Source organism: Cygnus olor, chromosome 8 (assembly GCF_009769625.2).
Source record: "Cygnus olor isolate bCygOlo1 chromosome 8, bCygOlo1.pri.v2, whole genome shotgun sequence".
Lineage (NCBI taxonomy): Eukaryota > Metazoa > Chordata > Aves > Anseriformes > Anatidae > Cygnus > Cygnus olor.
In genome coordinates, this window is record NC_049176.1 from 6,068,816 (window position 1) to 6,091,669 (window position 22,854).

The 22,854-nt window shown below is 37.8% G+C and overlaps 1 long non-coding RNA gene across 2 annotated transcripts; it reads left to right on the forward strand.

Moving 5' to 3' along the window:
- Positions 1–3,368: 3,368 nt before the first annotated feature.
- On the forward strand, positions 3,369–19,020 carry LOC121074290. 2 transcript variants are annotated; one of them, XR_005822247.1, is made up of 8 exons: positions 3,369–4,004; positions 4,702–4,752; positions 6,373–6,453; positions 11,338–11,463; positions 12,568–12,785; positions 15,836–16,036; positions 16,363–16,545; positions 18,903–19,020. It is a non-coding gene; the product is annotated as an uncharacterized LOC121074290 (long non-coding RNA). The 2 variants fall into 2 exon arrangements; XR_005822246.1 differs by lacking the exons at positions 15,836–16,036; positions 16,363–16,545; positions 18,903–19,020 and having other exon boundaries at positions 12,568–13,022.
- Positions 19,021–22,854: the final 3,834 nt, after the last annotated feature.

Genomic DNA, 22,854 nt, shown 5'->3' on the forward strand with positions numbered 1-22,854 from the left:
AAGACATCTGAAACGAGGCAGTTGATTCATATAGAATACTAAGAACATACCTAGTGGAAATATTGTGTGAGAGTGTTAAAAATAAACCTAGACTCATTTAGTCCTGAGTGTTTAGATGGGTTAAAACTGAAGAGAATGGGTGGAAAATGAGCTTTCCTACAAAATAAACTAACATGCTTCAAATTGCTCTAGAACATTGCAACGCGTATTTTAGCAGTGTGCATAATAAATGTGAAGTTGTTATTTAGTATGTGAAAAATAATATCAGCAGTAATAAAGATGTGTAATGACAGTCCAGTGGTGCTTTCTGGCTGAGAGCACTGAGGGAAAAAACTATTGTCACTGCAATTAGCAAATTGTTTTGTATGTTTTTTTTTTCTTTCCTTCAAGCTGTCTGTCAATCAACTACAACTATGTCATGTCAGTGCATTACAGGGCAGGATTTCAAAGTGACTCATGGAAGATTTAACTACCCTAAAGGGTTTGCTTGAATAAGAAATTCCCTACTGACTTTATGGGAATGTCCAAAGGAGTCAAACAGGTGGATGTGGCAGAGCATCGGGAACCATAAAGATGTCAGTATAATATATAGAATCCCAAAGAGAAGCTGGAAAGTAAAAGCAAGTATGGTGAATGTTTTGTGTAAACGAAATATCTTTATGGATGCAAATTAACTGCAGAAAAGTCACTTGAGGCCTTGCCTCCCTTCCACTTTGACACATCCAAAATATTAGATTTCACCAAGTGACAAAACACAATTCTTCTTTACCTTTAAAAACATATTCAATGGTACTTGCTTAGCATCTTCATAGTTCTATTCCTTATTTTCATTCCTTGAATTGAGAATGTTTTACAAAGCATCTGCATTTGTACAAAACGTGACAAAATTATCAGATAATTGTTGGGCACAAAATGCTAGATGCAGTGAACAGATACTGAACACATAAAGCTTCTTTTCTTGCAAGAAGAGTTAGCAGTTCTCGAGGTTGCTAACTACAGGTCGTTTGCACCAAAGCTATTTTTGAAAATATCTGCAGTGATAATAGAGGAATATTAATAAAATTAATTAAATTAATAAAATGCAGACACAAGTAATAAAATTAATAAAAATGCAGAGAAAATTAATAAAATGCAGAGATAATAGAGGAATAATGTCTCACAAAGTGTTTCTGATTATAAAGTGTATTAAGTAATGTATTAATTTGCACATCTAATGTTATAAACCTTTCAATCATCACAAAGATTTTTTTCTTTTTAAGTTGATAAGTTCCTTTCAGCATTGTTCTGAAAAGGGTGAGAAAGTCTTTGAAACAAATTCTTACATCCTAAATTACTATGGATTCAGTTCAATATAACATTGAAGCAATGTGCTCTTAAATTTGAGCAGAGGGGAGGGTACTTGGTTCTTAGCGTACTTACTGCAATCAAAATGTTTTTCTTTTGAAATTTTTCTTGCTGTGACTCGAGGTTTTGATCTCTTTGCAGAGATCAAGATTTGCAAGGGTGAAATTAAAAACTAAATATTTAGTGAACTTTATGGTACTTAGAACAAAGAAATGAGTAGGACATCAGCAGTAAGTATTAATGTCAATAGAAGCATAGTTTTTTAGGCTGCTATTTGGCATCTAGAAGAATCCCTGAAAATTTATTTTCATCTTTGCCTGCAACAATTTTTTTTCCAGATTTAATTCATCTGTAGTAACTGGTTTTCAAAAGCAGTATTTGAGTTTTCTCTCTTTTTCTGCTTAGCTTCTTGCATTCTTCCTTTCTGTTTCTGTCCACCTAGCCTTGTTCTTACCCTGAATGTCTGCTGATGTTCTCATGTTTGCTCTCTCTGCCGATCCCACTGTTATGACCTTTAGCACACAGGAAAGGACAGTGTCTCCTCTTCCTCTGTTGTGGGCTTATGTACAAGGCTGTGGCCATCTTTGCTGGCTTCAGTCAACTAAAGCTCTGTATTGATTTTTTTTTACAGGTGAGCCCTAAGGCTTCTGTGCATGTGAATTTTTTTTTCTCAAAGTAATATCAATTTCTTGTAAAGAAAATGCTTGCAGGGTACTGGCACTGGTACTTTCCTCTGACTGCATCCTAGAGATTTTATATCATTTAACTTTTTTCTGGTAGAGGATGGCTTTGTGGCACAGACAGAAGGAAGCACTGTGGAGCAGAGGAGCTCTGGGTTTGAAGCAAAGTCTGTGCAATTGTATGGGCTAAAAGCAAAAACTGGCTTTGGGTTGAAAACATTGTTGGCTAGGAGAAATCTCTTATCTGGGGTGACTCTGAGACATAATTGAATGACTCAAGTAAATATTTGTTTAATGTGTCATGAAAAGTACCCTGGCATCCCAATTAGTGGAAATGCAAATTTTTTTTATATACAAAGAAAAAAAAAATCTGATGAATTCTGGATGGCTCCAAACACACAAGGACCGAGTTCAGTATCTGTCATGTTAAACTGATTAAAGAAAAATATTCTGGTTAACTTCTTGTCCATAATTACATCAGTGTTTGAAATTTTCTTTTTCATTGCAGCATGTAGCTTTGAAACATCAATTTACATAACCTACTATTTTTAGGAACAGTTTCCTTGGGCTGGCTAATCTCTGCTGTGTTGTAAAGGAACCTACTCCGTGTAGATGCTGAACGGAATGGTTTTTTAGTTACCTCAAAAATCTTCTGGTGTGTGCTCCTACTTTTGGAAGGTTCAAGGTTTGTTTTATTAAAAATAAATGTGATTCATAACTGTAATTCACCATTACCCAGCCTGTCAAAACAAAAATAAGGCCTATGCGTGGGTCTGCAATGGTTTAACTAAATGAGTTTATTAAACAAGGAAAGCTCTAGCATGAGGATATAAACAATGGTTTTGGAAAACACTAAGTGGAGGAAGATTGGCTGTTATTCAGTTTTGCAGTGTTTACTTGTTTTTCCTATTGTGGCAGTAGATTTCATTTTGTAAAGCTTGTTTAACCTTCAGTGTCACTTTGTTTAATCCGAGCAGCTACATGAAACATCTAAAGTGCCAATGTGTCATCCCTTGGCTAGGGTTAGGGGCCTGCATCCTGATCTGTGTGCGTCCTGATCCACATGCCTGAAGCTGCCTGTGAGGCACGAAGTGCAGCCCGTGGCAAACGAGGAGGGCAGCAGCACCCAGCCCACCTCCGGGAAGCAAATATTTTAGTCCTGACTCCTGTAACAGGCATTCTGCCCCTGCTTTTCTCGCTAGGGCCTGACTTCAGGGGGGGAAGTTTTCTTTTGGCGTCACATTCTTTTGCAGTGTCTCATTTTGGTTTGCAATAGGTGATGTGTGGACCGCAGGGGAGGATGGGCTTTGGAGGCTTAGTTAGCCCTGGTGACTCACCAGAGAGTTTTTCGATAGCCGATCTCGTAGCAGTCTGGATAGTGGAAGTCGTTTAAATCACCTCGGAATAAAGTTTTACCTGCCTGGCAGCAGCACTTAGCAGGGCAGATGTAGCAGCGGGTGAAGGTGCCAAGGGCTGGGGAGCAGCTCCTCCTCCTCTGCTCCATTTCTGACCATAGAGGCTCCAGATTCTGATCTCCATTGCATCTTTCCAAATATTTTTTTTGAGAGAGCATAAAGACTGGCTTGTTCCTTGAAAGTAATCAACTTCAGCCTTTTGCAGTTTGAATGAAAATCTTACGGCAGTTTTACGAAATGGTCAACAGATGTTTTCCCTCCCAAGAAATGGGAAAACAGTTGTGTTCTAAGATGCTTTGTTGTTGTTTTTGTTCAATGTGGAAGGTATTGTCCAAGAAATACCAGGGCGACTTGGGAGTTTTCATGAAGTTGCCTTTCAGTATCCTTTTAAGGGAATAATTTTTATTACTAAAATTCATGTCAGGCATTTGTTCCTATTGCACTCTGCTGCCAAGCAACTTGATTCTTCAATCAAGCTTGTGCCATCTGTTTTTAATTCAAATATTCATTGTAATTGAATACTGTGTTATCGAAGTGACTGTACTTGTTCCCATTCGCTAACAAGGTACATAGCTTGCTGACATCTGCATATGGATAGGTTTGAAACTTGTTGTATCCTGTAATCATTCCTTGTTAAAGAAAAGATGTGGCAAAGAATGAGCCCTCAGGAGTTAGACTGATGGCATTCATGGAGGGGTCATGAAAATTCCTGTAATAAATTATTATTCAGTGCAATTGCCGACCATTGTTTCAGTGTATTGTCTGAAACTTGCCTTGCATCTGCACAAGTTTGATGCTAATTCAGAGCATACTGTTATCAATTCAAGGATTTTTAGAGGGATTTTTTTTGGTGGTTCTGGTTTGATCTGACTGCTTCAATGATTTCCTCCAACTAGGCAATGCTGTAAGGTGTCTGTAGGTTAAGCTAATCATTGTATCCCTATGGGAACAGGGTAGTTTGTTTTCTGTATCACCATGACACTGGATGTTATTCTTTTGCTCCACAGTTTATGGTTCAAGGGGAGGATTTCATAACAGAAATGATAACTTTGAGGTAGTGCTTTTGAGTTTAGTTGGAGGCAACTCAGATGTTTAAGTATATAAATAATCCCATTTAATTATATATATATTTTATACATGGTTAGCTAGTTATCCTTTCTACTGTTTTTGTACTTTTTAATTTAAAATAATTTTAAAGATAGCATTGAGGAATTTTTTTTATCAATAATTACTTGCCAAGAATATGCTAAATTTCTTTTCAGGTGATCAAGGAGAAGCTGACCAGCTCTAGATGTTACATTTTTCAGCCCTAGGTAAGGAAAAGGGAACCCTGTTTCAGCATCATGAATAAGTCTGCCAAAATAGCTCCCAGTAGTTGAAGAAATGCAGTGAACCTGGTAAATTGTTTTCTTCATAGCACTACAAAAAGCTTAGAAAAGAGGGAAGCTCTATTAGTGGAGTACGTTTAAGTGTGATTTTCATCCTGCTTAGGGAAAAATCCTGATAAACCCAAATTGTCCTTAGCCTCCCTCTGCTACTGAGGTTAGGAAACTGTAGAAAGGGACACATGAAGAAGCTGCTCACTACTTTTCCAATAAATCAGCTGTTGCAGATAGGTCAAAGGTAATCCAGGATTTGTCTTTCTGTTCAGTTTCTTCATCTTTAATGATGGCATTAGAGCTTGTTTCAAGTAGTTATAGATGTAATTCGCAAATGGTGCAAAGCTTATTTTTCTTTTCTTTCTCTGAGAAATATGACCTTTAAACAAACAAACTTTCTCTCCCTTGTCTTTCATTTTGTTTTTTATTACTCTGCCCTTTTTGACCTGGAGGTTTCGACCAACCATCTACTCTTTTAGTCTTCTAAACATTTTGCAGTGACAGCATAGGTGTCTGTGTAATACATGTAAACTATGTGCCATATCATGCCACAGGCTGAAAACCATTTTGTTACTGCTTAAATTGATTCATATTTTTTTTTTTTGCCGTAGTGCTAGCTCAGAAGTAATAATATAAAATAAATGTATTTATTTACAAAATCTTTGCATCCTGAAAAGGTGTTTAATATCTAGTAATACATTGCCATACACAAAAAATCCTGAAATTCTTTGACTCAAAACCTCCATTTGTTACAATGGATATTTTTAGAGGGTAAAAATGGCAAGTTTCACTCAGTCTTAAATGCTGTTAATTTGAAGTGTGCAATTACTAGATCTGAAAGAATACCTTTAAAAGACTGTAAGTTGAATCACATATTTACTATGAAGTATGGTTATAAATGTTTAATTTTGGATGCATGGAAAAGTGGTAACTGAGTCACCTGTTTGTCCAGCATGTACAGATTTAGTTTTTATTTCCTTGTTTGATGATGTATACAGAAAATATTGAGGATCTGCATACTGACTATTTTGATATTGATAAGCTTGTACTGCAGAGTTAAATACTGCAGGCAACCACTATGGAACTGAAAGGTAGAAGAGTTTTCTTATGTGATGCCATCTAAAGGACAAAAAGTGGTATAAATTAATAAATCTTTTTTTTTTTTTTTAATGCCTCTTACAGGGCATAGTCTTTTTGATAGTAAGTATGTGTTGCTTATGAAAAGAGATTTTGTTGGAGTAGATTTACTAAATAACAAAATTATTGGCTAAAACAATTTGAAGCCAGCATAGTTCCGCTTAGCCAAAAGAACGGTAGCTGTCACAAGGATTGCTACAGAAGAGGGAAAATATATGTATATTTGGGAGATTGCCCAAAGACTCCAGACTAGAAAAGAGTGACCTGAAACACCTTGGACGCAAGCTGTAGTCCTAAAGTACATTCTCTGTGCTTGTAAGCATTGACATTGTGTTCTTTACATTAAACATTTGCCTAGAGTAGTATTCAAGAATAGTCCTTTGTGGTGTTTTTTTCTCCTTTTTTTTTGATTGTCAGATATGAAGTAAACAGAATATCTGGAAACATTTTATTATCTGCACTGCTTACACAGTGAATGTCTGTGATTCACAAACACAGGTCAGTATCTTGTTTTCTTCCTCTTGCCCTTTCCTTTATCTGTAATCTGTTAATAATTTTACAGTGAATTATGCAAATCGCCTTAATCAGAGGGATAAGTTTGGATTATTATTTCACTTTATGTCAGTATTCGTTATATGCTAGTAGATTTCCAAAGAAGATGGTATCTTCTCCAGAAGGGCTAAAATACACTGCCACAGCCAGAACTCCATTACTTTGAGTGACATTATTAACACAGCGTAGCAGCAACGTTGTCATACATTTCCTTTCAGCTGTGAATAACTCTTAAACTAAATGCACTGGGCAGAAATTTGACATAGCTGTTTGAAAAGTTTCAGCAGGAAGCATTCTTTTTTTTCAGGTATGAACTGAGTGGAAAATGGGCAATGTTTTTGCACATTTTAACATTCCTATGTTATTTGCTTTGAACTAGCATACTCTTGTAGATATATTTTGGACATTATTGATTTGTCTTTTCATTGTTGCTGTGATATTTTTGTCTGAATTAAAAAAGTTATGAACTTTGGGAAACTGTGGCTTTTCTCTATGTGGGCAAGTTGTAGCAGTGATGGCGGTGGGTCCGTGCCTGCACGCTGCATGCTGTGGCCGATTTTTTAAATTTTTATTTGTATATGCCTATCGGCTCTGTGGCAGGCTCCATTAATAGGTCCACTCCTGTGTTTGAGAGTGGGCATCCGCCTAAGTACCTTGTTTAACGTGGACTTTTGTTGTAACTGCCAGAATGGCTTTGGGGAGCGTTGGTTCTGAGCTCTTCCCCTTGCCCGTGAGTCACACAGCCCGACGTGCTGCGGTGGCTGCAATGTATTTATGTGCGTAGATTAGCAGTGTCCTCTCCTGGATTGGGCACTTACACAAGGGTGAAACTAAAACGATGGAGGATGTTTACACAGAAGGCAGTGGGCATTGCTGTTAATATTTGAGAGAGCCTTTTAAGGGCTGTTATATTATGCATCTGATACCTTAATAGCGTGCAAAATGCATAAAAGTTGTGACTACAAGAAACATTCCCGAAGTACCTTAATCCTTATATCGATAACACTACTATTGGGTTACACGCTTTTAATCCCAGAGGAGTTGTCGCCTGACATTAAACTGTCCAAATAGTATTTATATCTGCTGCTGCCCTGCAAGATCACTTAACCCTGCACAGCAGTTTAAAAGTAGTTAATGACAGACCCGGCATGACTTGCCCCTTATGAATGATCACATAAGTTCGACCTGTGCTGTCATGGTTTATGGAGGAAGGCAGTTTGTCCATAGCCTGCTTCAGCCACAGCAGGTAATTTGAAATGAAATGAGACAGTTTCTACAAGCAGATTGATTTGGGAATCTTGCCTGTTCTTCCCTTTGACCCTTGACAAGTTGACACTACAAAGATTGTGACTTTAAAAAATGATTGGGTGCAAATACATTTAGGTAGATGATTTACTATGTGTTAAAGCAAGGACAGTGCATTTAGAATGGAGCTGTGAGGGAAGGTAATTGTGAACTTTAACAACTCATGTTTTATGTTTCTGTATCTTATTAATTATCTGACTGGGCGAATCTTCTGGCAACAGTGGACCAAGTACTTTATGAGATAAAGTCTGTGCGAGTCCACAGAGTCTGCATATCAGCATTCAGAATTTTACCTATACAGAAATAACTGTGTCTGATTGAGAAATTCGATAGGAATACTTTATTTGATTGGACAGTAAGGATTAAGTCTGAAGAAGGACATCTGAATGTATAGGTTTCCCAATCCAAAGATGTCTTTATTTTATTATCCCTCTGCAAATGCAGTCATGCAAATATAAATATTGAAATAGCAAGATTCAACATATGGTAGATAACTGGCAAATAGTGAAATAATGAAATGATGCCAGAAAGAGAGATAAAATCACAATTATGTGTTTATAAATATTTTGGTCTTCCAAAGCCTACACCCTCTTGGTTAAAAAGAATTATGTGCATTTTACAAGATACTGTATGAAGATTTTGAGTGCCTTTCTGATTTATGTAATTGAATTTTTCCCCAAACCATTTTGTGATTAGTTATGTCATTTTAAAACGAATTAGCTAAGATGTATTGCTTCTGACGAATTACCCTATGATGATGCAGGTTGGTATGTAAAGCACATATACAAATACTGCTGGAGAATGTATAGTATGAATTTCACGATAACTTTAATTTGAACATTTAGTTAAGTTACAGTCCTAGAAAGCAGAAACTTATCTCTGTTAAACCACCTACCTCTAAATGTGCTCTGAGTGTGCAGTTTTAAATGCATAAGACAAAGTAAATGTTTGCTCAGTCAAAGTTCGTCTTTTTGCAGGTCTTTCTCCTAGTGTCTGTTTGAAATGCTTTGTATGAAGCATAATTTTGAAGATGTTTGTAAAAAAAAAAAATTACAAATTATTTAATACCCTTTTGACTGACTTCACTGAACTATGTTAAAAATATTTTGCTGAAATGTTTCCTTATGTTGTCCATTGGGTTTAATAGACATGCCATTTAATAAGCTCTCTACCTGTAAGGATAGACTATTTGACCTTTGTGACCTGCCAGTGGTAGACATAGTATAAGATTGCTTTGTGAAATAAAGCTGTCGGTAACATCAACAAAATAAAAAATGATCGTATTCCAATACTCTCTGCTGAGTACTATGACAGCACTGAAATATGGAATAAAATTGAAAGTAGATTAGTTTTGGGTCCTAAGTCATGTTTTGACAAGATATAAGAGAGGAGAACATATCTTTGAACTTTTAGTTTTAAAGTTTTTTAATGAAAATATTTATCATTTTGTAAGGTTCCTTCTTTCTTTATCACAACTGGGCTGTATAACCTTAAAACAATCCATTCTCTTATTGTGAGGGATATAAATACTGTACTATCTTTTATATTAAACATCATAAAGGATACATGCACAGTATGAAATTGCTTGACACTTGCAAGTAAAGGACTGTCATGTTAATAAAAAGCTTATTGGAGAGGTTGAAAAATCAGTCATTAATAAGCCACATATTTTTAAACTATGTAAAGCATGTAAATACTGCAGACAAGAGGGCAGTTTTTGCCATATTTCCTTCTCTTTGAAATGCTTATGGTCGAAAGCAATAGTGTAAATAACAATGATCATTGCCTGTTCTGTGGTTATTGTAAACTTCAAATGATTTGAAAAGAAATCCATTAATATTTTAAGTTACGATGATTAATCAAATGAAATTAAGAGTTTTTTTTTTTTTTGGGAGGGGGGAGAGGGAGAACGACACAACCCTGACATGATTGTGAATGCTAGCATTTATGTAACTTGCTTTCAGTCTCTTCTGAAAAAGGCTACCTACCAAAATATAGGTACATATTCCCAAATCACCAAAATCCACTTTGTAAAAATAGCTACACAACATGGAGAGTGGAGGGAAAACTATGTTAAAATGGTGCGATAGTCTTTCTGTCTTCATCTGCATGTATAATAAATACAAATACAATTAATTTAAATATGTCTATGGTTAACATTGCTGGCTTTTTACTGGTTCAGTTTTTTCAAATTACTTTAAAAAGAAAAAAAATGACATAAGCTGTTGACTGTTTTTTCAAGCAAGCATTGGGAATAAAAAGGTGACAAATGCAAAAAGTGAAAAAGAAATTATGATGATTGCAGCAGGGAGTAAATTAGTTAACATAACTCTTATAAAATGCCTTTTAATTCAGTTCTCCTCATTTGGCTCTTCTGTTCTTCTAAGTGCTCAATTGTTAGTTATTACAAATGCATTTTTTTTCTGGAATATTTTCAAGTTAGTAAACCAATTTTTATAGTAGTTATTTCTGAAGATGTAGAAATGAAATGTGTTTCATGTATGAAGTCACAACATTTCTGCCAAGGTATTGGTCTGTCTTTAATTTCAGCAAATCAGGAGATTCTCTAAACACTGTAGGAAATGCAAGTATTTTTTTTTTACACTGCCCCATAAACAAAAATTCATAGAAAATCAGGGAGCAGTGTAGGGAGATTGTCTTTAAAATGCATTTAAGAGGACTTGCAGATTTTTAGCAGAGTTTTATCATGCTCTAAGACTCAAAGGTTTACTAAATAATTTGGTCAGGTATCAAAGGAATATTTTTAGGACCATATTCAAATTGTACCTTGAGAGGATTGAAATGAAGAAAACTAGAGAAACTTACAGGGAAATCTACTTGGTCTGTATTGGACTGTATTGTTTGTTCCACTGCTTTACGTTTGCCTTTTCTAATGCTGTGAAAGCAATGTAAATGGATTATCCTTTGGCCCTGCAGATGGTTTGAGATGATCTGTTGCTGAGATCACTGGTGGAAGCAGTGTTGTTTTACTCTTTGAATTAGGTTAATCTCCATTACTATTAATTTCTGTGATTGTAAAGTGTGTGTGTCCCTGGCAGCATCATCTTTGCCTGGGGAATGTTTTGAGGTCTCAACACTTCAGGATCATTTCGATGCCGACTGCCAGCATAGCCCTTTAGAAAATGAGGCTGTGGCGGAGAGTGTGGGCATTTCAGCCCGCCAACTGGGTAACTTCTTGTTCCACTGTGGCCTAAGGAAGAGTACTCTGCTGGAAACATCAAGTGCCTGTTTACAGCTGGGAATATCTCAGGAAAAGGGCAAACTCGTCCTGGCCCCGTGAGGTACTGATTGTGTGCGCCAGCAAGGTAAATGTGGCCTGGTTTGTCAGTGGCAGTGCGCAGCCATATTGTGAATTCGTTTGAGCCAATGGAAGAGGTCCCTCTAATCACCCCCCAAATTGTGAATTAATATGGTAATATTTCTTGTGGCAGGAATCTTTTCTCCTCAGATTTAAGCATGTATTTTTAAAAATAGTCTAAAATGCCATTTTTTCTGTTTTCTTAGGAGTTTGTAGAAGCTTGTCCTGCTGAAGATGAGCTGTTAGGTACTCAACAGCACCACGAGGACAGCAGTCCATTTCGTGGCCTGGTTGTATTCCATTTCTACTCCTTTGCTGATTTACTTTACCAGGTACCTTCTTTACCTTACCTAAACCATTCTTTGTACAAATAACAGCAATTAATTGAGTTGCACAGAAAATGGGCAAGAGAAAGCAGTGCCTAGTTGCCCAGGATTTGCCAGGATTTCTTTTGGTGCCTGCAGTTTGCAGCTGCCTGGCTGCACCGGACAGTTTTATGCATTACATTGCTAACAATGTGAGATGGAGGCTTGTTTAACAATTTGTGCAAACTTAGATTTGAGTGTCATCTGATTTGTCCTTTTGAATAGGCTTACAGAAGAGCACAGCTTAGAAGTAGAAACAAAGTATTGTGTATGTGTATATGCATGTGTGTGTATATATATGTAAAATTAGCATTAAAATATATATAACTCACTAGTAAGCATATTTCAAATTCCTCTGGAAGCTCTTTCAATTTTCCTACGTAAAATAGACTTTATATTAGCAACTAATTTTCCTTTCCTTTCCTTGATCATTCCCATTCTTTTTGCTTCCACGAAAAGTAAATAGTAGAATTTTGCTTATTCAAAGGTACTTTACTACAAATCACTTGTGCTTAGAATTAAAGCTCAAGTTTTTATAATCTTTGATTTTCCTCAAAATCTTTAAGTTGCATAAATAGAACTAATTTGAGAAACAGTATAAAGAAACCCTTTGCTTCAATTTTTTATAATATACATGGGCATTGGAGTCCAAAAACATCATGTGAGAAGTGCTCCCTGTTGTGCTTACAACATATGATCAAGTTTTCAGTACGCTTAATTTTAATGTGACAAAGAGTTCCCTTTTTTCTCTGGCACTGTTACAGGAGACCAAAAGGTGGCAGCACTAACTCCACTGTCCTTGCTCTGTTTAAACCTCGTCTTCTGCAAGTCGGTGAAAAAAAAAAGGTGGATGGGGGTGGTGGGATTTTTTAAAATGGAGATTTCATTGTTGATTACAATAGTAGTAGTTTGTTAACATGAGCAATGGTATTAAATAGCTCTGCTATACTGACTGATACAGATACAGGAGCCATGCTAACAATTTTGAATATCACATGCAGGCTCTATACACAAAACTTCAGTGATTAAGCAAATGTCTGATTGTGTAAAACCAAATATTCTCTTACCCAGGTCAGGGAGTGGCAGCTGATAACAGAAGACTAAATCAGCTGCATCAACCCTTTCGCACTGTGAAAGGTGTGTGCTGCAGCCCCTATGAAACGGAGCCAGAGCAGATGCTGCAGAATCCATCGCTGGCTGGCTGCCATTTGCTGGAGGTTTTGATTAATAACTTCCAAGGAAGAAAAGAAAAAGACTTTTACAATGATGGTTTGTCTTCAGTTATTCTGGTAATTATTTTTGTGAGTAGGGCGTGCTAGAGAAATGTTCTGCATTTTGACCAAGCCAGATTGCTTTGGAGAACAACCTTTTTAGCAACTATTACTGCTACATATCACTTTTATGATCACAGTGAAATCATCTGAAATACAACTTATTTGTGTTGTACTGAGGTTTTCTTCTTGTTTGACGATATATGTTTATTCTTTTTTTTTTTCTCCCCTATTGAATAAAGTCAATGCCACTGCTTGAAGGCTGCAATTTTTTTTTTTCCTTGTTCCTGGCGAATACTTTCCCATCCGCTATTTCTTGAAGATGCCCACATGGCCTTTTTGAGGAGGAGGTCTTTATGTGACTCCCTTCAAAGGCCCCACCAACCCCACCAACTACTTTTCAATTTTCCATTGGTAATCTGTGATAGATTAAATGTACTTCATCATGGATGTAATTCCATTCTAGTGGGCTCCAGAGTTTGTTGCAGAGTTAAGCTTGCAAATAGAATGCACATGCTAGTGCTGGGAGATCTGTTAGCAGCCTGGATCACTCTTCCACTGTGTTTCTAATAGAAACAAATGTTAAAGGGGCTTAAAAAATGCCCTCTCATTTTCTGAGAGTCACAATGAAACGATAATGTACTTTGGCATTGAGAATCACAGGAAACTCCTTAGCAATGTGAAGCATGCTGCTTTCCCCCGTGGATGAATGAGCTGTTCTCCACTGCAGTTTGAATCCCAATTGACTTGGGGAGAGAGACGGGAGACCATAATGATGAATGAAACTGAGTGTCCCAGATGACAGTGCAGAGCAGTGCTGTTGTGTTGTTCACTTATAAAGTATTCTAGGTTATTTACTGATATTTTTTTCAAGGTTACATTGCTGTACATAGCACAGGTCAGATCTGTACAAGAAATACTATAGTCTAAGGCATTTCTAGTAGTAGGTCTTTTTCACCCTTTCATTTTCTCTCTCTCTCTCCATTCCCCTTCTTCTCCCCACCCCCTTCCTGTTAGAGGTAAGGTTTAGAGGATGACAAACCCCATCTATCTGAGCAGTGCTGGATCTGCTCGTACAGCTGTGTGCATGGTCCTGTAATGCACTATGTAGCAATTGTGTGTCAGCTCTAAAACAAAGTTTATGATATTTTTGAAGACTCTGTTAGTTCCTGTCAATGTTAACCTAGAAACAGCAACAGCAATTCACTACTCTGCGAAGTTTATGGATCTGATGGTGCTTGCCAAGAGGACTGTATCCCCGAAGTGGTGACGTTGTGCAGAGGAGAAATCAGAAAGGAGTGGGATGAATTTCCAAACGATTGAGGGGCTGTGATATTGCTTGGCTTCATTGCTGCCACCCTTGTTAGCCTCATGCAGAATTGCTCCCTCATGTCACCCGTAAGCAGTCAGGGGAACTTATTAACATACAAATGCAGCAGGAGTAGTTGTTTCAGTGGCACATCTATTTACCTGGGACTTGTGGATCTCTAATTCCAATAGTGAATTTTATTGAATGAATTAAAAAAAAAAAACACATTTTTTTCAAGACTTATAGTGTATGGCAGCAAGATTTTTTTTCTTTGTATCTTGGATGTCACTTTTTTTTTTTTTTTATAGCAATCATAACCCTTTGTGTAACTTCTGTGTTACCCTAGCTGGTGAAAAACTATGAAGCAGGCTGTAATCCTTCTTTGAATATGTTAATTTTCTTTCTGCCTCATACGACCTTTAACCCCATAATAAGTGAGCACCTATCAATCATTCATGTGTTTATTTTCACAGTGCTTTGTGGAGGTAGGGAATACTGTAGAAGGGCAGCCGAAGTACGTGGTCTTTGGGGACTTCTGCAGCATCAAATAGGATACTAGTGGTTGGCCCTGGGTTTTCTGGCTGTAAGACTAGTGTTCAATAAACTATCTTACTTCTCCAATGCAGGGCAGAGGTAGAGGTAGAGGTACTACATTTGACAAAGAGAAACATCTAAATATGCATCTTCAGTATTGCATGCAAGCACTGCACGCTTGCAATTTGAATAAACAACATGCAAACAAGACCATGCACATAGCAGTCTGTGAATGTAACAAAGACCTGTGCTTAATACAAATAGGTTTTACACAAAACTAGTGCTCTTCAAAAATTCAGAAATCACCAGTGTGGTGCTCATTCATATTCAGAAGAAATGCAGTTAAGCATTGATAGACTTGTTCCTTTAGTTTTACACCATGCCATTCTTACCAGTGATTTCTGTGCAGAGTAGCTGGATGCGGTGCTGTCCCTTTGCTTTTTCTATATGTGGCAGTTGTAAAGGCCTTTTTTGTAGTTTCTGGCACAAAATTTTGTATTACAACAGCCATTCTTTTCCTGAAAGTTACTGCTGTTTCAAGGTACCATTAGGCTCGCTTCAAATACTTGGTTGCTCAGGTTTTCTTTGGACGCTCAGGAAAGTATTCTGCTACGGGCATAGCGTTGTGGCAAGTGGCGTATCCTTGGCTTGTTTTGAGGTGTATTGTAAAATATACTTCAGTCATTCATTTGTTCTTGTTTACGGTAGCGTTAATGGGTTTTGGAGATGAGGTGGGATGAGTGAGAGCTGTTCTGCAGCTGCCAGCTTTCTACTTGCTGCCACAGGCTGCTGGATGTCACCAGCTTTGGGAGCTGGCCTTAGAGATGGTGATTTTTTGGATGCTTGTTGCTGGTGATGGGTCCCGGTAAGTACTGCTGTGTGCTGTGCTGAAAGTGTGTGCGAAGAGACAGCCAGTGTCCAGGGAGTGTGGTTGAAGTGGCTGAATTTTTGCCATTTATGTGTCACTGTGACCCAAATTCTGTAGTCCATAATTAAACAAAGCTCCTTGGGGGCCTTCAGTGGGTATTTCGCTTTCCTTGATTTAGGGTAGTAAGATTCAGCTCCAGTATTCTTCATTGTATGCTTCCTTCATTGAACTTGCAATCAATATCACACAAAAGCCTTGATTCTTCTAGACATAGGTCTGAGGTAAATTAAATGATTGTGATGTAATATGAAATATTTTAAAGGGTTGTAGAATCCAATTTTGTTTTTTATTTCATAGGTGAAGGTGGAATGAAAGTTTCTTCTGACAGGAGAAGTAATGGTCCGCGTGATGAAAGCAGTGACCTAAGATTTTGGAGATCTGTTGGATACTTGATTTTACCACACACTCCTTGAATAAGCCAGAAAAGTCCTTCTGTGATTAAGCAAGTCACCTGCAGAGCAGGGATGGCTAGGACAATATTCTTCTGTCTTCAGATAGGTATTGTAGAGACACTTCCAAAATGTAGCTGAGGGCAAAAAGTAGGAATGGGATGGTGGTACACACATAGCCTGGTAACGGGAACTGGTGTGTTAGATGTCATTATTGTGTTTACATCACTGTATAGAGTCATCTTCACAGAGTTGCTGAAGAACAGGTACTTCACAGAACAGCTGAAGTGCGAGGGGCTGCTGGTAGTCCTGGTTTGTGGGAGAAGAGACCTCTAGTCCCTGGCTGCGTCAGGAGGAGGAAATAATGTCTAGTGGGTTTAGAAGGAAAAGCTGTAATGGTGTGACTGCAGTTACTGCTTTTTCTGTCTGTTGCAGGATAGCCCTACTGTGAGGGTAGTTGGCACAAATGGAGACATGGTAATGATTTTGCGCCAAGTTTCAGTATGGTGGTGATAAAGCTTTATTGCTAAAATCCCTGTGTTGCAAGTTTTAAAAAGATTAGCAAAGGCTCCAATCTTGGGTGAAGAGGAATCTGAAGAAACTCTTCTTTCACATAAGGTAATGAAACTCCTCTCTCCCAGGCAACCATGCTATTTCTTTTCTGAAGTCCGTAATTAGGTGACAGTTTGACAGTGAAGCGATGATCTGGTTAAATTGCAGACTATTTTGTTTTACCCTTTCCCAGAGTCCTTTCTGTGGTGCATTATGATCTATTTCAGGACTTTTTCGGGAGAAACAGCTCTTAACTTGGTCAGATGGTCTGTCCTACAGAATTCAGTTATATAAACTCCTGCTGCCCTGGTGTTCCTAAAACAAGGGCACGCTGTTATCTACATAGATACTTTACCTATCTTGCTAACACTCAGAAAACATTGACAGTCAGGCTCCTTTGGAGTAAGACAAAACCACAAGCATTCCCTTCTAAATCTCTGCTAAGCAAGCATTTATTGTATGTATATATAGGTAGATAGGTCTATAACGAAAAGCCTCTATCAGTATGTGTGTAATACCATTAACATTTATAAATATACAGGGCTAGTGAGATTCCTTGACATCTTTTTGAGTCTGATCCTCACCGGGTACTGAATGAGAAATTAAATGTAATATTGAGATATTTCTTTATTTAAAGTTTGTTTGACCTTTAAAACTACAAAAAATAAATAAAAAATCACAGGGCTGGCTTAAAAATAATAGGGTTTTATTTTAAGGTGTAAAACAGTATTTGGGTTCTTCAGACTTGCTACTAGGGTTTGAAGCCTGCATAATGCACTTAGATTGTTTCCAACCTTTTTTGCTCTTATCATGGACTTTTTTTTAAATTGAGATCCTTCTGTATGGATTTCCCTCCAGGAGTTTGATGTTACAGTGAAACATGAAGTATTTTCCAACTTGCAGCAATACACTAAGAATTGACAGCAATTAGAGGTGGAATTGGATTTGTAATCTGCTTTAGAATGCAAGCACACTCTGTGATGCTAAGCAGAAATTAAAAGATATGAAAAATATGAATTATCTAAATTTGTTTACAGGTTCACCATAGTTGTGTCCCAATCCCTATGAAGAAAACCCCAATCCCATTATTCTCCAAGAATGGAATACAAGATAGCTTTTAATTCATGCTTATTTATTCCCTTCAAAAGAAAACAATAAGTACTTGGAGTTGGCGTAATATTTACCTAGTAAGAAAAACAAACAACACACATGAGATGGTGGATGCCTGCGTGAATACTTTATCAGAAGTATTTTATACTAAGTATACTGCTGTACTTATATGTGAAATGTAATTTTTGGTAGGGTGTCTGTTTGTTTTTCAATCTCTAGTGGCTTGGTGTGGACCTATTATGAAAGTGTATTTAAAGAATGTGTTGAATGGCTCAAGAAACAACATGTTGTCTTGATCTTCATAATATTAATTTTAAGCTTTTTATCAAAGTAGGAAAGCTTTCCTGCCCATAGAAATACCTAAGGCAACACTTGAAATTTTAGTTGAAGGACATAATTGTATTCTGCAGGGTTATAAATATTATGAAGGTCATTATGAAAAAATATGCAGGTATTTTCTTTCTATTTAGTACTTTTTCTAAAGGATTTGCATGTAACTTAATTCTGATGACATGAAATAAAAACCCTTACCTCACTTTCAGGAGGGGTAAGAAGGAGAATCTGGGGAGCTACAAGCTGGTCAGCTTTACGTTTTTGCTTGGGAAGGACATGAAGCAAATCATCCCAAAGCTGCTTTCAGCCACAGGGAGAATAAATTGATGACTGGGAGCAACCAGTGTGGAATTCACCAAATTGTCACCCAGGTAGCCTTTTGTGGTGAGGTGATTGGTAGTGAGATGACTGCAAGGGCAAATGAGTGGCTATTGTATACCTTGACTTTAGAAAGACCTTCAGCATTGTCTCCTGTAGGACCTTGATAGCAATACGAATGAGATATGAACAGGGCAGATGCCCAGAGAGTCTGCAGAAGGGTGTCAGAACTGCACAAAAGCTGGAGTTGTGAACTGTGGAGAAAAAAAAAAAAAAAAGAATTATCTAAAATAGAGGTATTATTTAGCATGCGTAAATATTTGGAAGACAAATTATTAGATCATTTGGAAACTTAATTATGAGACAACCTTTCTGATGACTGGGGTCTCCGAATAGAGATCTGAATTTATTATGCCTTAGTGGGCTGACTAGAACAATGAGTTTTTGACATACCCTTCCTCTCTGAGCTTTTGCCCTTCTTTTGATTTTTTAATTCTATATGTAATATCTGATCTGTGCACAGGTGCAAATAGTTGTAGAAGAAAGAATTCTAGAATATTAAAAAAATAAACCCACAACTTGAATGTCAAATTTTACACTCCTCTGTTCGGTCATCTTGTTAGTATAAATATATAATACCTGCCCACTCCCTGCCCTACCAGCTCACCAGTTGGTTGCCAAGGCTCGAAGCCCTGTGAAGCAGAGAAGCTTTCGGGAGATGGGATTCTCTGGCACGGCAGCTGTGTTTTGCTGAGAAGAGGGGCAGCACCCAGTGACAGGAACAGGTATGGATCTTGGAGCTTTGGTGTTGGGGTTTTGTGTAAAACCTGTTTATTTTACATTAGGGAAAGTGTTTGGTGAGGGCAGACCTGCTGTGTAGTGGTAGTTTTGAAGTGACAGGGCTAACCAGGACTCTCCTTGAACACAAGTGATGCAACTAGCTTTAACAGGAGGAAAAAGCTTTTATGTTTATCAATAGGAATAATAGCACACACTTTGCTAACTTACAGGCTGCATTGCCAAACAAAAGGAAAACGTCCATGTGAGATATCTTCTGAGGTAATCAGTAAGCGTTTGTTAATCAGGCCACTAACTTGGTGCCCAACTAAAACTAAAGTTTTAGTTGCTAAGCTCATATACTTTCCAACTGGTGCTTGATAGTAAGATTGAGTGAGTTCTGTATTTAGTATGGTTTTATCTGTGATTAGCCTTGGCTAAAGGATGCTGATATTGACAGGAGAAAAAAAACTACTTCAGCATTTTTCTGGATATGTTTGAAAGGACCTCTCTCTTAGCCACATTTGAGAAAAGTTTGCAAGCTTTATGTCTGTTTTTGCTTGCTTGCTGTGATTTCAATAGTCATCTGCCATTGTAAAAGAAGAGTAAAGTGCATTCAATCTTTAGGTTAAGTCCTGTTGTTTCATCAGTGTTGCCTGGCCACAGCATCCTCCCCTCCTTGTGTTGCCTGACCTGCATATTGGTGCAGAAGTGACTCTTTTAGGCAGAGGAAGGCGCAATGCAGCCAGCAGCTTCTTTCCAGGAGGTCACGTTCTCAGTCTGGAAACATCCTTCTCCCATCACTGAATGTACTTGTGAGTGTGCTGGCTGGCTGACAAGTAGGAGAACAGCCACGCATCTTCCCCTGAATCAAGTGTCAGGGGTTGTTAAGAGATAATGAGTTGCCAGCACTTAAAGTCTCTTGTGTGTTTTGGGGAAAAGCAGGGCACAGGTTACCAGCATTTCTTTTTTTTTAATTTGTTTTCCAACTGATCTGTCCTTTTCCCAGTGCTACTGGGAGGGTTTGCATGGACCTCTGCCCTTGATGCTCTCCCTCTGCTCACCCCAGCTGAGGTCCTCACTGCAGTGAGTGGCTGTAGTGCAGAGGGTAGGACTGCCTGTCTGCCCTGCCTTCATCTGACCGTAGAGCTGCTCATCGTCCTGCTGCTCTTGGCCACCTTTAAGTCCAGCTGAGCCAGTGCAGACTTCTCTTGTCCTTAGCCCCCGTAATGTTGCCTGTGAATTCCAAGCGCAGAGGTTTTAATAGCTTTGCAGTAGTGTGGTACAAATGCAGTGTCTGTTGCATTGCAGAATCCCTGACAGCTTTACCCGTTCTGGGAATTGTAATTGAGGTCCTGTAGCAGTAGCAAGTTTCTGGATCTTGTCATGCCAGGGTAATAGACCGATTCTGCAGCCCAAAGGGAGCAGGCGCTGGAGGAAGGGGTTCCAGATGGCTGAACATGGTTCATTTGGCTCAGTTTGTTGGAATTGCAGTGAACAAATGACTGAACTCTACTTTAATAAAGCTTTGTGGATACCAGAACAAAGGAGTTGAGGAGAGTATAAGGTATGACAAGACAATTGAGCCAGGCTACTTAGCTGCTTATAGTCCTCAGGAGTAATTGCTTATTTTGCTGTGTCTGAAGGTATATCACTTACACATTTATCAGGTGCTTAGGCTTCAAATAAGGAAATCAGATACAAGGCTCAAATATATTATTTTGCTAGTGGGAAGTTCTTTTAAAAATGCAGTTACAATAATCTCAATATATGTATTCAGATTTCAAATAATGACTCTATCCCTCAGGTTGAGTGACTGATCTTCATTTTCTCTTTGAAAATGGAGACCAAGCAGGCATTTTAAAAAGTGTTGCTTTTCTTGTAGGTCTTGATTCTGCAATCCTTATGTGGAACAGTATTACCTGAATGAATAGTACCATTGTACTTATTTGCAGGAATAATTGCTCTTTGGTTTTAGTAAGGGTGACAAAGTTGAGCTTTAATTTGCCAAAGCTAGGACATATGCTAGTGATTTTCTCTTTGCTACATATAAACAAAGAGCGCATAAGTGTACAGATGGATTAAGATTTTTCTGTGTTGGTATCTTTTGTTTGGTTCTGTGGTATTAAAGAAAAAAAGTTCCTAGGACAGCAATTCCATCATATGAGAATATTTGTCTAGACTTGTTAAAATAGGGAAATATTTCTTCTTTCTTCTCCTTTAAAGAAGCAAGCTTCAGTGTCTGAGAAGTTTCTGACACTTGAAACTGCTGTTTATCTTAGGAAAAAGAAATGAGGAGAACCAAGTACATATACACATATAAAAAGTGTTGATAGAAGTTTAGAAATAAGTACTTGCTTTTGAAAAAATAGCAAAATCAAGACTTTTTTTCAAGGAGATTTTGCCATGACCGTACCTGAGTATATCTATTGCGATACAGACCTACTCATGTAAAATTTCTCCAGGAGAAACACAGGATCCTTTTTTTGCCTGGCTGTTAAACCTCTCAGCTGTATCTGATCAATTCATTCAGATCAGTGGAGAGGTTCTTCCCAGTCTCTCCTTCCCCTCCCTCTTACATGAAAATATCAGGAAATACTGGTGTTTTTCTTGTTTGTTTGCCTTTTTTTTTTTTTTTAAAGATTGTTGGCTCTAATATACTCTGATTACTAATTGAAACAACTCAAAGACTTTATACATATAACTTTTTTGGAGAAGACAAATCACTGTGCAGTCCTGTTTGTGATGGAGAAAGGCAGGCAGCTGGAAAAGTATTGAGTTACCTTTGCCAGGGCTCGAATAAGGTGTTTTAGTTTTACAGGTAATTACCGCAGCCAGTAATATGCTAGTTGCTATCTGTTGTAAAAAAACAAAAGTTATTCAAATTTCTATTTGCATTCATATTCCAATTCATATTAAAATATTCAATTTTGTATTTGAAATACCAGAGCTGAATGATGAATGTCAAAGCAAAATATGCTTTCACAACATAGTTTCAATTCCCTCAGCCAGTTTACACAATTTTTCCATTGCCTTTAAAAGAAACTTCTGTCTCTGAAGAAGTCATGAGGTAGGAAAATCCAGGGGGCTTATTCACCTTGGGTTAAAAAACAAAAAAAAAAAAGAGCAAAGCAAGGAAATGGGGTCATTGAGGCTGCAAGAATTCTTATTAACATTTGAATAAACTACAAAGAAAACTATGTGTCAAGCCTTTTGCTCTCTTGTGATGAATAATGGTGACTTTTCTTTTTAATATTCTCAATTCCTGGTTTTGTAGGGGCTAGAGGGAGTATGACAGCGGGTTGAACTTTGGAGTGCTTGCCATTGCGTGCCTGGGACAGAGCGAGCACTCTTCTTTGCAGTTTCTTTGGGCTCCTGTGTGCTTGGCTGGGAGGAACCTGCTAACCCCTGCCTGAAGTGACCTGTGGATTTCAGCTGTTTTCCAGTCATCCCAGCCGCATTCTCTGATAATCAGTTAAGGGACAACGAGTGCATCCTGGAACTTGGGCTGGAGGGAGTGTCACTTAGTTCTGTGAAGCTAATATAACACAACTTTTAAATAGAGCTCTTTAAGAGACATGTTTAAAACTACATTGTCTTAGTGTGCTTTAGTATGGGAGGAATTTAGCAATGGTGTATAATCTGAATTTGAAATCATATTGTCCCTTCAGAAGAGGCTTTCCGTTCTACTGCCCTGATTTAGTTACAGGCAGCTAGGCATGGGCAAAGGCACGGGGAACATGAAGGGCTGGTGAACACTAAGGCTTCAAAAATAGAACGATCTTCTAGCTATGAAAGTATTAAATAAATCTATGGCATTTCTAGTAAGTGGACTTC